This window comes from Salmo salar, chromosome ssa21 (assembly GCF_905237065.1).
Source record: "Salmo salar chromosome ssa21, Ssal_v3.1, whole genome shotgun sequence".
NCBI classification, from domain to species: domain Eukaryota; kingdom Metazoa; phylum Chordata; class Actinopteri; order Salmoniformes; family Salmonidae; genus Salmo; species Salmo salar.
This window is the reverse complement of record NC_059462.1, coordinates 33,367,228-33,381,079: the sequence shown is the minus strand read 5'-3', so window position 1 is coordinate 33,381,079 and position 13,852 is coordinate 33,367,228. Positions and strand designations below refer to the sequence as shown.

At 43.3% G+C, this 13,852-nt stretch overlaps 1 long non-coding RNA gene across 1 annotated transcript in view; it reads left to right on the top strand.

The window, feature by feature from the left end:
- Positions 1-396: 396 nt before the first annotated feature.
- LOC106582228 (uncharacterized) overlaps positions 397-13,852 on the top strand; it is a 28,414-nt gene continuing 14,958 nt past the window's right edge. Inside the window, exon 1 of the long non-coding RNA XR_001323273.2 lies at positions 397-1,100. This is a non-coding gene — a long non-coding RNA (uncharacterized lncRNA). The remainder of the gene's footprint in view (positions 1,101-13,852) is intronic.

Sequence of the window (13,852 nt, the reverse complement as noted above, 5' to 3'; positions counted from 1 at the left end):
GCTTATCCGAATTGTTCCAATGAAATCAATAGGCTAATGTTGATGACCGAAAAATACATCTATAAATATTGGCCTATACTAATGAATAACATAGCTCTCTGAAATAAAGCTTAATCATGTTCAACTGAACGAATGTTGTTGCTAGCATGAAAAAAGGCTCCTAGCTGTGCGATCTGTTACAATACAATATGATAAACATACAACCCTATTATGTTACTAGCTACTCACAGAGCGAATGTATAGCCACAGAGATTTATATTGCCTCGAGTCATGACAGGACCGTGTTATTATTATCGTTATTACCAAGCCCCTCACAGCGTGTGCTGCCTGCTGGTCGCCCTCAGGCACTTTTAACCGAGTTCACCACATGCACGCCTCACGGAGAGGATAGGAATACTAATCAACCGGTTTCCTTCGCGACTCGCTAACTGAGCGCAGCAAGCTGCAACAGCTCGCAACTTGGAAATCCTCCGATTCAAATGTGTTCTGGTTGATTTTAGATGTATTATTTAGTCTTTATCCATCATTAAGTTCATTGTTGGATTCATCAGTATTGTTGACTGTGAATTTCATACATGGAGATACCGTTTTGTTTAATAGACAGAGACATCTGAGTCATAACGACTATGTAACAGAGCGGAATTCTGGTGGATTTCTGGATTTCTGCTCTCAGGAATTGGGAAGCCTGAGCTGTTTGCTTGTGTGAGTGGGTGTGTGGGTGTTTAGGTGACTGTGTGAATAATTGTGTGAGGATTCCGCACATCCATCCTCAACAGTTAATGCTGGTAGAGAGCAGAGAAGTGTGTTATTGAGACACTTAGCGTGGAAACACACACACAGAAACCTACACACACACACACACTGTGCTGTCACACACTGTCTGCCGATGAGCTCTGTCATGCAGTCGTTTCTCTCTCCAGTGAACAAGGCTATTCTAGTAGCTCTGTTCATCTTCGCCATCCTCCTCATCCTCTATGTGATCCTCTGGTACATCTGTAGAGACGTGGACTGCGACCACGGCATCTGATCTGATTAACACCGGGAAAACCACCGAATAACCTAACGGTGGAGAGAGACCCGTCTGAAAGAGGGTCACCCTGGTAAGTCAGCACGTCTCCTCTGCTTCACGTTCCTGTGTTTGTGTGTATGTGTGTGGCTCTGTAGTGTCAGAACAAGTGAAACAGAAACAGACAGTCCCGCGCATAGGTTCCCGGTTGCGCCTCCAGGTTCCAGTCCGTTATGAAATGTATGTATAATCTTATTTACCAGATATGTCTTGAGGCTAAAAATCTCTTTTTGGAGATAGAAACCTGGCAAGAAGGTCAGTTGGGAATTATATATATTATTTTTTTTTTTGGCCATTCACAATACAAAACGAGGAGCATAAATTTGTCTTCGTTTTGGTGTAATTGGGGTCTTATTCGCCTGTAATGCCCCCAAATAACAGTAACAGTGTGTGGGCTGGCCACAGAGACTGAAGTAACACAATGCCCGCGGCAGGAATGTTCTGTTATCGTCTCCAGTATGAGCGGAGAGGTAACGGCTAGAATACCAGATGAGCGCACGAGGACAGGCAATGACACCACGCGGGAACCGGCGCTGTCCCAGTGGGCAAGTTTGGGCTGTGGTGATACCAATGTATCATCGCTGTGTGTGTGTGTGTGTGTTCGCCCTTGCATACGTGGGTTGAGCATATGAGCTGCATAGTCCTATATGATCTGACATTGGCATTAACATCGAACATTTTTACATTTAGCAGACGCTTTTATTCAGAGCAACATTCACCTAGTCGGCTCGGTGTTTAGAACCAGTGACCTTTCGGTTACTGTCTCAACGCTTTTCACTATTAGGCTACCTGCCGCCTAACGCGATCAAACAAGAAGATTTAAAAAACAAGATTGTTCTTCACCCTATTGAATCCAATTTCTTACATGAGCTTTTCTTGTGTCATGCATTAATCATTTGATGTTTGTCGCTAGTACTCTATACCCTGACGCTGACAAACGCGTTCGTTTTTGACTGCTGCTGCCCAATAAAAAAATCTGTCTTTCAGTGTGGGATTAATCTCTTCTATCATATGCCTTTACAACCCTGCACCCAAATACATTTGTTACAAGAATAGCAATGAGCATGCCATTTATTCCTCTAATCATCATAGCCATGCTGAGTCAATGTTGCGTGGTTGTATTCAATACATAATACACCTTTAGGCATGTCGACCACTTGGCAGTGAGTGTGTCTGAGTGTGTGTGTCTGAGTGCGTGTGTCTGTGTGCATGTGTGTGAGAAGCACCTTTGGCAGCGATTACAGCATCCTAGTCTTCTTGGGTATGACGCTACAATCTTGGCACACCTGTATTTGGGGAGTTTCTCCCATTCTTCTCTGCAGATCCTCTCAAACTCTGTCAGATTGGATGGGGAGCTTTGCTGCACATCTATTTTCAGGTCTCTCCAGAGCTGTTCGATCGTGTTCAAGTCTGGGCTCTGGCTGGGCCACTCAAGGACATTCAGAGACTTGTCCTGAAGCCACTCCTGTGTTGTCTTGTCTGTGTGCTTAGGGTTGTTGTCCTGTTGGAAGGTGAACCTTTGCCCCAGTCAGTTTCATCAGACTAGAGAATCTTGTTTCTCATGGTCTGAGAGTCTTTAGGTGCCTTTTGGCTAACTCCAAGGGGGCTGTCATGTGCTTTTTAGTGAGGAGTGGCTTCCATCTGGCCACTACCATAAAGGCCTGATTGTTGGAGTGCTGCAGAGATGGTTGTCCTTCTGGAAGTTTCTTTCATCTCCACAGAGGAACTCTAGAGCTCTGTCAGGGTGACCATCAGGTTCTTGGTCACCTCCCTGACCAAGGTCCATTTAGCCAGCAGCATACCACCCTGCATCCCACTGCTGGCTTGCTTCTGAAGCTAAGCAGGGTTGGTCCTAGATGGGAGACCAGATGCTGCTGGAAGTGGTGTTGGAGGGCCAGGAGGAGGCACTCTTTCCTCTGGTCTAAAAAAATATCCATCTGTAGTGTACTGTCTTTTGGATGGGACGTTATAGGGTGTCCTGACTCTCTGAGGTCATTAAAGATCCCATTGCACTTATCGTAAGAGTAGGGGTGTTAACCCTGGTGTCCTGGCTAAATTCCCAATCTGGCCCTCATACTATCAGTCATCTAATCATCCCCAGCTTACAATTGGCTCATTCATCCCCCTCCTCTCCCCTGAAACTATTCCCCAGGTCATTGCTGTAAATGAGAATGTGTTCTCAGTCAACTTACCTGGTAAAATAACAGTTAAATAAATCTCCCCTGATTGCTGCCGGGTGGCCAGCTCTAGGAGGAGTCTTGGTGGTTCTGAACATCTTCCATTTAAGAATGATGGAGGCCACTGTGTTCTTGGGGACATTCAATGCTCAAGATAAATCAACGTGTCTGTAGAAAATTCCTCACACACCCTTGAAATGTAAAATTTTATTTGTCCATATACTTAAATAATAGGCCGACTTAAATAAAGTATAAATAGATCGACAGTGTTCTGATCCAGCTGAAGCTGTATAAACTGACTGACAGAATAACGGCTTCTATCCTGCCTGGAAGAAACAGATAAACCATCCAGAATAGCAACATGAGGGGCTGAAGGACACATCAAGGACAGAAGATACAGCCGCCTTTCTCTGTGTGTGTGGATGTGCGTGTGCGCGCGTGTGTGTATGTTAGATAGTGTATTTCTAGGTTGAGGGTCAGTGAAGCGGTCCATCCTTGTGTGTGTGGAGATCACATGGGCCGAGACTAAGTGTTCGTGTCACACAGGAAGATGACAGTATAGGGAACAGATGTCTTTAGATTACTAACACTACAACTAGGTTATGGTATGTGAGACAGTCGGTGAAATATGAAATATTTTTACACCAAAAAACATCGTTCATCAAGCCAACATGGAACAGGCTCCATCATTTTGTACAGATGAGCTTCCACATAGACAGTGTTCTGACTGGGCTACGAGGGACTGAAGTCGCTTCTCTAGGAGTCAGGCTGGTCAACCTATCATGGTCAACTGTAGATCGTCTAGACACACACACACACACACACACACACACACACACACACACACACACACACACACACACACACACACACACACACACACACACACACACACACACACACACACACCGTCTGTGTCATCATTCTCGTACTCTGTAGTTATTATTATCAAACATTCCGTGGTAAAGCCAGAGTCCTGTACTGTGTGTGACTCATAGTATTTTTTGAGATGTCAGTATAAAGTGGCCCCCCACGGTTTCCTCTTTGTCTGTGCTATGAGCTCAAGGTCCCTGTGATGTGACCTGTCATTATCCTCTCCTTCCCTCCCCCTCTCTCCTTCTGTCACTCCATCTCCTTCTTTACTCCCTTCAAATCAAATGAAGTTGTATTTGTCACACACTTCGTAAACAACAGGTGTAGAATAACAGTAAAATGCTTAGTTATGGGCCCTTCCCAACAACGCAGAGAGAAAAAATGTTAAATAATATAAAAAATAATAACACAAGGAATACACAATGAGTAATGATAACTTGGCTATATACACTGGGTTCTAGTAACAAGTCGATGGCAGGGGTAAGAGGTCATTGAGGTAGATATTCCTTCCTCTCCCTCTTACCCCACCCGCTCTTTCTCCCTCCTTTCTCCTTCCTTACAGACGGTACCTCCTTATCAATCTCTTTAACCCAGGCTAAAACTGTCCCATGGCTAGTTTACCCTCCTTGCACACAGGCATTTGTTAACCCAAGGATTAACACTAAACCAGGGTTAAAGGCCGGCTCACACGTGTTCCCTGAAGCCCACATTTTAAAATGTTTTATGATGAAGAGAGTAGAAACAGCCAGGTAATAGAAAGAGAAGGTTGTGTGGGAATAGCGGTAGGACGGGGATTCAATCCAACACTCGATCATATTGATGTACATATACCAAAGGCGTTGGCAGTAACCACTAGACCAAACCCCAGGGCCACACTGGCTGTCTTGGGTGATTTCCGGGGGGAAAAAATCTAAAAGTCGGTACTACTAACCCTAATCTGGAGCAGGTCCGGCTAAACCCTGGGCTAAGGTTGGGGTTATTCCACTTTCAAACCTCCCTTAGCCCTGGGCTTCGAGGCTCCATTAGCCATTGGAAGTTCTTAGTCCTGGGCTAAACTGAATGTATTCTCTGTGCTGGATAGCACACATACCCTCGAGTTCTGTCATGCTTCATGTCCACTGTACTTATCTTTGAGTTATGCAACATGTTGCACACACACACACACACACACACACACACACACACACACACACACACACACACACACACACACACACACACACACACACACACACACACACACACACACACACACACACACACACACACACACACACAGCAACACTGTGATAAGTCTGTCTATGATCTTATTAGTACACATTGCTGAACAACAATCCCAATCCGAAGGGATGTGTGTTTTTCGTGTTCATTTGTGTGATTATGTGAGAATGTGGTTGTGTATGTATTCATGTGTGCATGTGTGTATACGGTAGTGTGTGTATGCGATAGTGTGTGTGTACAGGCCCGCGAAGCTGTCACAATACTGTCCCATCATCCTAAATAATCCCACAGTCATGCGTGAGATGCGATTTCCAATACAGAGGTGTGGGCCACCTCACTCACCCTGAACCTAGAAGCTCACTCATTCACTCACTCACACTCTCTCTCTCTTTCTCAATGTATGTAAATTGTAAAGTCTTTGTCTGTAATGTCTATTTTCGCTAATGGGGATCCTAATAAATAAAATAAAATACACACACGCAGGTTAAGTCTTAAATAGGAGGAACTTCTTGGTGCAATTAAAGCCTTTAAGTCCGGGAAAACTCCAGGGCTGAATGGCATACCAGTGCAGAAGGGTTGGGTATGTTACTTTCTAAATGTAATCCATTACAGTTACAAGTTACCTGTATAAAATTGTAAACTTTTGGATTACCCAAACTCAGTAATGTGATCTGATTACATTCCGTGACTTTTAGATTAGAAAGACATCTATTGAAGGATAAATCAATGTTAAAGTTTACATAGTGGCCATATATTGATGTTACATTTTACTTTATGAGTTGGTTATGTAGACTTCTTCTAACCCATCGCTTTCTACTACATATAATAATACAATTAAATGATATCTTTACATTAAAAACCAAAGTCTATCAGAATTCCAGTCGTTTCAATAAATGTTATACCCCTTGATCTTCAAGAATAGGACTTGGAAATATGGAAGTATAGATTAGCCAAATTGTTTTACCTGAGCATGACCCCAAAATTAAGGACTTATTAGCCAGCCTTACTCCGTTGTTTATGATTTTGTTGTCATGGAGGACTGATTGGGCTCATTGTTTTCGAGTTGAAAAATAAATGCTGCGCTCATGGAATGCAAAGCTTTCATCAAGGGAAATGGTGGCTACTTTGAAGAATCTAAAATCCAAAATATATTTTGATTTATTTAACACTTTTTTGGTTACTACATGATTCCTTATGTGTTATTTCGTAGTTTTAAGTTATTCACTATTATTCTACAATGTAAAATATATATGAATGCCTGGAATATTTCAATGTTGGAGAATCTGTTATAAAATGGGTTAAAGTTATGTATAGTAACCCCAGGTGTAAAATAGTAAATAATAGCTACTTCTCATGAAGTTTTAAACTGTCAAGAGGAGTAAAACAGTGTTGTCCACTATCGGCATATCTATTTATTATTACCATTGACATTTTAGCTGTTAAAATCAGATCCAACAATAATATACTGCTCAAAAAAATAAAGGGAACACTTAAACAACACATCCTAGATCTGAATGAAAGAAATAATCTTATTAAATACTTTTTTCTTTACATAGTTGAATGTGCTGACAACAAAATCACACAAAAATAATCAATGGAAATCCAATTTATCAACCCATGGAGGTCTGGATTTGGAGTCACACTCAATATTAAAGTGGAAAACCACACTACAGGCTGATCCAACTTTGATGTAATGTCCTTAAAACAAGTCAAAATGAGGCTCAGTAGTGTGTGTGGCCTCCACGTGCCTGTATGACCTCCCTACAACGCCTGGGCATGCTCCTGATGAGGTGGCGGATGGTCTCCTGGAGGGATCTCCTCCCAGACCTGGACTAAAGCATCCGCCAACTCCTGGACAGTCTGTGGTGCAACGTGGCGTTGGTGGATGGAGCGAGACATGATGTCCCAGATGTGCTCAATTGGATTCAGGTCTGGGGAACGGGTGGGCCAGTCCATAGCATCAATGCCTTCCTCTTGCAGGAACTGCTGACACACTCCAGCCACATGAGGTCTAGCATTGTCTTGCATTAGGAGGAACCCAGGGCCAACTGCACCAGCATATGGTCTCACAAGGGGTCTGAGGATCTCATCTCGCTACCCAATGGCAGTCAGGCTACCTCTGGCGAGCACATGGAGGGCTGTGCGGCCCCCCAAAGAAATGCCACCCCACACCATGACTGACCCACCGCCAAACCGGTCATGCTGGAGGATGTTGCAGGCAGCAGAACGTTCTCCACGGCATCTCCAGACTCAGTGTGAACCTGCTTTCATCTGTGAAGAGCACAGGGCGCCAGTGGCGAATTTGCCAATCTTGGTGTTCTCTGGCAAATGCCAAACGTCCTGCACGGTGTTGGGCTGTAAGCACAACCCCCACATGTGGACGTCGGGCCCTCATACCACCCTCATGGAGTCTGTTTCTGACCGTTTGAGCAGACACATGCACATTTGTGGCCTGCTGGAGGTCATTTTGCAGGGCTCTGGCTGTGCTTCTCCTGCTCCTCCTTGCACAAAGGCGGAGGTAGCGGTCCTGCTGCTGGGTTGTTGCCCTCCTACGGCCTCCTCCACGTCTCCTGATGTACTGGCCTGTCTCCTGGTAGCGCCTCCATGCTCTGGACACTACGCTGACAGACACAGCAAACCTTCTTGCCACAGCTCGCATTGATGTGCCATCCTGGATGAGCTGCACTGCCTGAGCCACTTGTGTGGGTTGTAGACTCCGTCTCATGCTACCACTAGAGTGAAAGCACCGCCAGCATTCAAAAGTGACCAAAACATCAGCCAGGAAGCATAGGAACTGAGAAGTGGTCTGTGGTCCCCACCTGCAGAACCACTCCTTTATTGGGGGTGTCTTGCTAATTGCCTATAATTTCCACCTATTGTCTATTCCATTTGCACAACAGCATGTGAAATTTATTGTCAATCAGTGTTGCTTCCTAAGTGGACAGTTTGATTTCACAGAAGTGTGATTGACTTGGAGTTACATTGTGTTGTTTAAGTGTTCCCTTTATTTTTTTGAGCAGTGTATTAAGGATTAGAAATCCAGGGCTTAAAAACAAACGTGTCATTGTACGCTGATGATTCATGTTTTCTTTTAAATCCACAATTAGAATCCATCCACAGCCTCATAGAGGATCTAGATACTTTTTCTAACCTCTCTGGATTAAACCCAAATTATGATAAGTGTATTATATTACGTATTGGGTCACAAAAAAATACAACTTTCACATTACCAGATAGTTTACCAATAAAATGGTCTGACGGGATGTGGATATAGTCAGTAAACATATCCCGAAAGAAAGAAATGATCTCACTCCAATAAATGTAAAAAGAAAGTTAGCAAAAATAGATACGATCTTGCTACCCTGGAAAGGAAAACACCTGTCTATTTGTGGAACTCTTTAGTCATATCACAGTTCACCTATTTGCTTATGGTTTTGCCTACACCTAGAGACCTGTTTTTTTAATTATATGAGCAAACAATATTCCATTTTATTTGGAATGGCAAGCGAGACAAAATTAAAAGGGTCTATTTATATAATGAATATCAATTCGGAGGGCATACATGATAAAATATTAAAGCATTAGACCTCTCATTAAAGGCGTCAGTCATACAAAAGTTATACTTAAATTAGTCTCACCCCATGTTCAAGAATGGCCTTTTCCCCCTTATTCAGATTACAACCGCTCACTTACGGTTATTTGAAGACGAAATAATCTCCAAAATATCGTTCTTTTTTTAAACAAGCCGTAGAAAGTTGGTTGCAATTTCAGTTTAATCCACCAGAAAAGACAGGACAAATAATACAACAAATATTGTGGTTAAACTCAAATATACTAATTGATAAATACCTAGGTGTCTGGCTACACTGTAAACTCTCCTTTCAGACTCATATATTAAGCATCTCCAATCCAAAATTAAATCTAGAATCAGCTTCCTATTTTGCAACAAAGCCTCCTTAATTTTGTACCCTCATAAAACTGACTATCCTGCCGATCCTTGACTTCGGCAATGTAATTTACAAAATAGCCTCCAACACTCTACTCAGCAAATTGGATGCACTCTATCACAGTGCCATCCGTTTTGTCATCAAAGCCCCATATACTACCCACCATTGCGACCTGTATGCGCTCGTTGGCTGGTCCTCGCGACATATTCGTCGCCAAACCCACTGGCTCCAGATCATCTACAAGTCTTTGCTAGGTAAAGCCCCGCCTTATCTCAGCTCACTGGTCACCATAGCAACACCCACCCATAGCATGCGCTCCAGCAGATATATTTCACTGGTCACCCCCAAAGCCAACACCTCCTTTGGCCGCCTTTCCTTCCAGTTCTCTGCTGCCAATGACTGGGACGAATTGCAAAAATCACTGAAGTTGGAGACTTATATCTCCCTCACTAACTTCAAGCATCGGCTGTCAGAGCAGCCCATCTGTAAATAGCCCATCCAACCAACTACCTACTTCATCCCATATTTGTTTCGGTTTTTACTGCTCTTTTGCACACCAGTATTTATACTTGCACATCCTCATCTGCACATCTATCACTCCAGTGTTAATTGCTAAATTGTAATTACTTCGCCACTATGGCCTATTTATTGCCTTACCTCCTTACTTAATTTGCACACACTGTATACAGATTTTCTATTGTGTTATTGACTGTATGTTTGTTTATCCCATGTGTAACTCTGTTGTTTTTGTCGCACTGCTTTGTTTTATCTTGGCCAGGTCGCAGTTGTAAATGAGAACTTGTTCTCAACTGGCCTACCTGGTTAAATAAAGGTGAAATAAAAATAAATAAATATATAGATATTTTTTCTTGATTAAATGTTTATAAAAGGTATGATATTTGTAAATTATTAAAGGCAAGTGGAAGGGAGAAAAAGTAAGGAACTTGTCCGTCGGCCCTGCATTAAAGACCAAAACTGGTTAAAGAAAATAAATAAAATATATACCAGTTTCATTTAAGGACCAAAACATTGACAGTTGTGCCATATAGATTGCAAAATAGTTGGGAAGAGATTTTCGATGTACCAATTCCATGGCACATGGTTTGTGAATTGACACTTGTAGGCCGTCATTGTAAATAAGAATTTTATCTTAACTGACTTGCCTAGTTAAATAAAGGTTAAATAAAAAAAATATTGAAAACATGAATTGACACGCAAAATGACGGCGGATTCAAAACTTTGAATATATCTATTTAAATTATTATTAAAATAATTATTGCATCTAATATAATGTTATATGGGGGATACAATCTTCCCAGCTCTGCAGATTTTGCTGCGAGGAGGCAGAGTCATTAGATCATTTATTTTGGAACCGTCCATATGTAGCTTGTTTTTGGTCACAGGTCCAGGAATGGCTGAAGAATTGCAACATTTACCTGGAGCTAATGCTGCAGATTATATTATTGATCGATTGACTATGACTTTTCAAATCACCCAGTAAAAAATCCCCCATAAATAGTGGGTTCTGTAGCAGTATTGATGTTACTCATATTGATGTTACACTTGAAATGGAAACAAATTGTTACTTACCGTCTTCATGTACTTGAGGTGCTGGTTAACATCATGCATAGTAAAGTTTGCTTAACTATATATCTTTGTCTGTCGTGACCACAACACAAAGCATATTGAAACTCAAAAGAACCTGGATCTCATCGATGTATTTGAAGAATACATCCCAGGCGGCAGTTTGGACAAGTGTCCCGTTTACAAGCTAGTCATCGAGCCGAACGTCAACGCTAGCTGGCTCGTGAGTGATGCTAAAGCAAACTGGCTATGGGACAGAAGCAGATTCGTGAGCAGCTAACATTCCATTCTATAAATAAATCGCTATGGAAAATGCACTGAAACCTCCGAGGGAACAAAGACTGATGATTGCAATTTAGCCTTTACCTAGAAAAGAAGGAAAGAGGAATTCAATTTGTACATGGCTCTTACAATGGGAGAAAAACCTGATGACTACGAAGTGAAGCTACTGTATTATCTCATTGGGGAAAAGGCAGAGAGATTTGTGAGACCGTCTGTGTGGGCTATACAAAATACATTCTCTTTGTTGAGGAGTAATTGCAGCACTGGATGCATTTTGTGATCCCAAGAAAAATGAAAACAATTGGGAGATCTAATTTGTTCATGCGCAGTCATGGCCAAGATGAGAGTTTAGACAAATATATCACTGAATTGAGGACTCTAGTGGCCACCTGCAACTTTGGAGTAATCACAGACTCTCTTATCAGAGACAGGATTGTGTGGCACGTGCGGCCCACACTCAAGAGAACGCTTACTCAGAGAGACTGATCTCAGTTTAGAGAATGCATATAGATTGGAAGAACTGCTAAAGTCATAGGGCCCTGTAGCAGTGCATGCATTAACATACAGAGAGACCGAGAGGGAGAGGAGACCCTACAGAGGGGCCAAGAGGGAGAGGAGACCCTACAGAGGGAACGAGAGGGAGAGGGACGAGAGGGAGAGGAGACCCTACAGAGGGGCCAAGAGGGAGAGGAGACCCTACAGAGGGAACGAGAGGGAGAGGAGACCCTACAGAGGGAGAGGAGACCCTACAGAGGGACAGAGCATTATACAATACAGATACTGTGGACAGACACATGAGAAAAAATGAAAAATGCCCTGCATATGGACAAAAATGTCAATTCTGTGATAAAACAATCTCTACGGTTTACAAAAGTGCGAGAGAAACAGAGTCCTGGCAATGGATAATGTGTCAGCTGACTCAGATAGCGGTGAGGATGTTCTCTGCATCACACTAGGGCCAAAGTCAGAGAGCATCAATGTGGTTCAGGAGAAAACCACAGACCCCAATGCACCTCTCTTTACAACCATGCTGGTCAACAAATGTAAGTCAGATTTCAGCTAGATTGTGGTGCTAGTTGTAATGTTATCCCTGCAAACCTCATAAAAGCCAGTCACCTAGAGCCCTGCAGTCAGGTATTGGTGATGTATAACAAGAGTACTCTGGGGAAGTGTACACTTAAAGTGATCAATCCACGTAATAAGAAAACCTACAGAGTTGAGTTCATCGTAGTCAACAATAATGTGCACAGGCCCATTCTAGGCATTAAGGCTATCCATACAATGGAGTTGATTACAGTGCAGCATCACAACATCCTGGCCATCCAGAAAACAACAGGATCCTGGACTAAAGAGCAAATAAAACAGGATTACGCTGATGTCTTCCAGGGAGACGGCTGCTTACCTGGCAAACTGAAGCTGGAAATGGATGAGCGAGTAAGGCCTGTCCAGCTGCCAAAGAGAAGAGTGCCAGCAGCACTATATGAACCACTCAAAGAGGAGCTTGGTGGTCTAGAGAAAAGAAGGATGATAAAATCAGTTGAAAAAAGCACAGATTGGATTATCAGCCTGATCGTAGTGCAGAAACCGTCTGAAAAACTAAGAGTGTGTATTGATCTAAAACCTCTCAAGGCGCTCTGGAGGAGCCATTACCCACTTCCCACTATTGAAGATGTGCTGCCAGATCTGAACAGAGCACCTGTGTTCTCTGTTTGTGATGTGAAAAACTGATTTTGGCATGTGGAACTGGAGGAGGAATCCAGCTATCTCACCACGTTCTCTACTCCCATGGGACGCTACAGGTGGCTGCGCATGCCAATGGGAATCAGTCCAGCCCCAGAGATCTTTCAGAGTAAGTTGAACCAGGCAATGGATGGTCTTCCAGGAGTCAAAATCATTGCAGATGACATCCTGATTTTGGGAGAAGAAGACAATGATGAAGCAGCGACTCTAGACCATGACAAGAACCGGAGAATGCTCCTGGACAGTTGCAGGAAGCTCAATATCAAGCTGAATCCGGAGAAGCTGCAGCTTCGGCGAAGGAAGTGCCCTATATTGGCCACCTGCTAACATCAGAGGGGTTGAAAGTGGACCCAGGAAAAGTGACAGCCATCAGACAGATGCCTAGGCCTACAGATGTGCAGGGGGTGCAGTGCTTCCTGGGCATGGTAAACTACCTAGCCAAGTTCTGCAGCCACGCCACAGAGTTCTGTGAGCCACTGCTGCAGCTAACACACAAGGACTCACTGTGGGAGTGGTCAGAGAGACATGAGCTGGCTTTCAAGAAAATCAGGGATGCCATTGCACAAACCCCTGTGCTGAAATGCTACAACCCAACAGAACAGCTTGTACTACAATGTGATGCTTCAGAAAGTGGGTTAGGAGCAGCCTTGATGCAGGGAGGACAACCAATAGCATATGCCAGCAGAGCCCTGACAGAGACTGAAAAGAGGTATGCACAGATAGAGAAGGAGCTGTTTGCAGTGGTTTTTGGCATGAAGAGGTTCCACCAATTCACATATGGACGAGCTGTGGAAGTGCAGTCATATCACAAGCCTCCAGAGAGCATCATGACAAAGCCTCTTCTCAACACACTAAAAAGACTACAACACATGATCATGAGACTCCAAAACTACAAGGTCAGTCTCCGATACGTTCCTGGAAGACAAGTGGTGCTGCCCGACCTGCCTGTGTCTCCGAGAGAC